The following is a 3,898-nucleotide window of genomic DNA, read 5'->3' as shown; positions in this document are numbered from 1 at the left end:
ATATATATATATATATATATATATATATATATCCTTCGAGTCCAAAGTACGAGTTGTTTTCTACCTGGTTTAGTATTGAAAGACCACGAGTACCATTATATCATAACTGTTCACATTTTGTGCATCATATGAAGAGCTTAAAGGAATGACCGTTTCGAATTACATTCGACGAACATGGGCACCCGAACAGGTGTAGCATTTACCTCACGAATAATATGGCAGGAAAAGTTTTCCCCAAAGCTTCTTGTGAATATTTTTTTTATTGTTTCTGAACGATGATATGCCCCGTCAATATTACCCGGCAGTAAAGAATTGCCACTATTACATAGTCCTATGACAAGCGATGGTGTTGTGGCTGGTACTTGCTAATGTGGTTGATATGTGCATGCCAAATATTACACAGGCGCCGATGAACTTGATGGGCCAAAACGGTATAAACTCAAACGTACCTACAATACTTATATATAGGAGTGTATGGCGAAAATATTTTCCTTACTTTAACGCATTTTATCCGGTCGGTAACAATCAGCCTTCAGGTGATTGTAATTTTGTATCACATTGAAGTCTGTATTAGGTGCCGCTTATATTACAAGCAGTAAAAAGACGGCAAACATACTGCTATGATATAAAAGACTGTTTAGTGTAGGCAGTATTAATCAATTTATTTATTTTGTTAATTAATATCTCATTATTGTTTAGTGTGTGTGTGTGTGTGTTTTTTATACTAAGAGAGCTAAAAGCAGACGATTGTTGGAAATTGTGTTTATACTTCACTGTTGTTGAGACTATCGAATGTCGCGTGCAATACATTGACTTCGAGAATATAAAGATTTCTAGAAGACGGGCAGACGATTAAGTGATAAACGTATGGAGTGTGATGATCGGAAACAGCAGACAGACAGAGGAAACTAGAGACCAGAGAACGGGAAGTAGAAATTCGGCCAAAAGAAAGGTTATAAAACGTATAGTTAACCGCCATAGGAGTGAATAGCGTAACGGTTGATACGTTAGGGTGAGATTAACAGCTTTCTGACACTTTAGGAAAATAATTTGTCTCGTCAAAGGGGTGCTCTAAAGCAATTGAACCTGCCTGTGTAGACTTTAAATAATCGTCTTTTTTTAGTATCAAAGTAGGCCTAAATACAAAAAAGCGGACGAGTATCGGAAGTTCAGAATACAAATGCAGTAACTCAACCAGGCAGAGTTAGTGAATTATACACGGAATACTAGTGATATAGTTCGTCTTGTCAACTGAATAGGCCTAAGTGGACTTATCACAAGAAGGGAATTATGCATGGTGTTTATGGCATGTCTATAATCTCTAAAATGTAAAGAATCTGTTGAAAACACGGAGTGCCTGCTGTTCATTTATCATTGACTTTATCACTAACAAGTCACAGACACCTACTGTAGAAAAATCCAACAACAACACAGTATATATTTATACTTTTAAGAAGTATAAGTAAAAGCTTTTAATTAACAATTGGTGAACATAAATTAACATCTGACACGTGCACAGTGAAAAATTTATTTTAGAAATATAATAGCAGACTACCAGCAGTGAAATAGAATTGTTTGTTTCTTGAGTTTCCCTTATAGCTACTCAATGACTATCTGTGATAGCCGTCCCTAAGTTTGAACTGCTAGACTAGAAGGAAGGTAGCTAGTTAACACCACCCACAGCCAACTCTTAGGCTTCTTTTAACCAACATACAGTGAGATTTGCAGTCATATTATAACGTTCCCGTGGCTGAAAGGTCGAGCATGTTCGGTGACAGAATTCCAAACTGCGATCCGCAGATTGCCAGTCGAGTGCCCTAAACACCAGGTCATGCCAGGCCCAATGTAGTAAGAGTACTATATTTTACGATCCGTAGCCCATTTTTCCCCCTTAAATAATAAAAAGCTTAAAAGTTAATTTTCTGGCCCCTTCTTCAGTGTCAGGAAAGAGAATATTTTATTACGATCCTCAGTCCTACCAAATAATAAAAAGCTTAAAAGTTAATTTTCTGGCCCCTTCTTCAGTGTCAGGAAAGAGAATATTTTATTACGATCCTCAGTCCAACCAATGTAAATAATTTGCTTCCGGCTCGCCTGACAATAATCAATCAAATTAATCGATTTTCAAAATCTAAGCGCGCGCGCGTGTATTAATTTGGTAAGGAATAGATCAAGTTTTTCTTACGGAGAAAATAAATCTGTAATTAATCCGCAAAACCAATTTCTCGTAGAAAACTTTGCATATATTTAGCGTTCAATCTCTCACTTCGAAAAACGAAATGAAACTCGCAAGATCTTATTTTGGTGTTGATGAAAAGTCTTCCCATAGACCTTAATTTCTAATATAAGAATGGTTTTCAACATGTTCTTGAAATCTGGGACACACTGTGCACTTAGTAGAAACAACAATAAATGTTCTTCAGATCTTTATTAGAACTTTCGTTGGTTGAAGTCTACTCAAACATATCTAAATCATTGAACAATTTGAGACAGTTACTATGAGAAGAACAAAGTATCTTATTCTTACTATTCCTTCTGTTTCGCAGTTTCTTGGTCTCATTTGATTGGATTTTAACGTTTTCGGACAATCTTTCTTTCTGATCGCTTTACCTTCAACAGGATCCTTATCGCAACTACAACGTTTGCATTTCATGCAAACGTCACCTTCCAACCTTGCATTTGCACCTAAGATTGGGGTAAACATGACTTTCGGAGAATCAGTGTATACCGACTATATTAGACTGAAAACAGAACTAATATCATAACTTACTTCGCAAAACGCAATGGATTTTCACTGAAGTCTTGACACGTACGGAAAGGATAACTCATTTTCAAATGAAACTCCGCAAGAGATGAACCGATGAGCACGACATTTATATCGTTCGAAGGTTCTAAAAGGCAGTTGAAAGGCAGTTTTCTAGGTTGTTATTGTTTGCCGAATTTTTTATGTGCAAATATTAGTACGATCAACTCCCTATTTTAGAGTTAAAAACAGCTAAATCAGTACCTACGATGTGAAAGACTTCACACGTTAAATTATGTCTGGAGAATCAAATAATGGAATTCATGCATCTAATGCTCAGACACTGGAAAATGTATACTTAACACAAAAATTACAACAGTAGCTTAATAGTTCTATCGCATAATGTGTTAAGCACATATATTTTACAGTATTTCAAAGTAATACTCTGTTGCATCATGTGTTAAGCACACTTTTTAAAGTACTACATAGCACTGTTTCACCACGTGTTAAGCGCACAGTTTAAGTATTTCAGACAACTGTTGCATCATGTTTTAACTACAGATTTTACAGTTCTTCGTGATACTGCTGTATCATGTTTTAAACGCGAATTATACATTTCTTAATAATACTGTTGCACTATGTTTTAAACACATTTTTACAAAATCGAATTATCTCATTACTTATCAAGCTCAAACCATAAAGTGATTTATAATGTTTTTGTAAGAAACACTTGTGTTGCTTATTGAAATTAATATCACTTCATGTTAGTAAAACTTGTAATTTTCCTAAAAAATTGTATCCCATAATCATCAGTAATATGCAGTTCTGCTACAAGTTTATTGCAAAATAAAAATGGTGAAACGTGTCTTTGAGAAAAACATACTATTTCCTCATCGGATTTCTTTGGCTTATCTTTTTCAAACAAAGTCCAAATACTACTCGCAAATATATACTTACAAAGTAAGCACAAAATATTAAAACAATGAAAAGCTGTACATGTTCATCGTTGTTTTTTGTTGTTGTTGGTTTTGTGTGTGTGTGTGTGTGTGTGTGTGTGTGTGTGTGTGTGTGTGTGTGTGTGTGTGTGTCTCTAGTAGTACATATATAATTAACGTTTCGTTTTCCGTCGTGTTGGTGGTAGTCGTTAGTACTTCT

At 35.2% G+C, this 3,898-nt stretch overlaps 1 protein-coding gene across 1 annotated transcript in view; it reads right to left on the bottom strand.

Annotated features, from left to right (window-relative positions):
* Positions 1-3,898, bottom strand: part of LOC106457882 — a 137,376-nt gene that overhangs the window by 89,637 nt on the left and 43,841 nt on the right. The gene's annotated exons all lie outside the window — the stretch shown is intronic.

This window comes from Limulus polyphemus, unplaced genomic scaffold (genome assembly GCF_000517525.1).
Source record: "Limulus polyphemus unplaced genomic scaffold, Limulus_polyphemus-2.1.2 Scaffold386, whole genome shotgun sequence".
NCBI lineage: Eukaryota > Metazoa > Arthropoda > Merostomata > Xiphosura > Limulidae > Limulus > Limulus polyphemus.
This window is presented reverse-complemented; position numbering and strand designations above follow the sequence as displayed.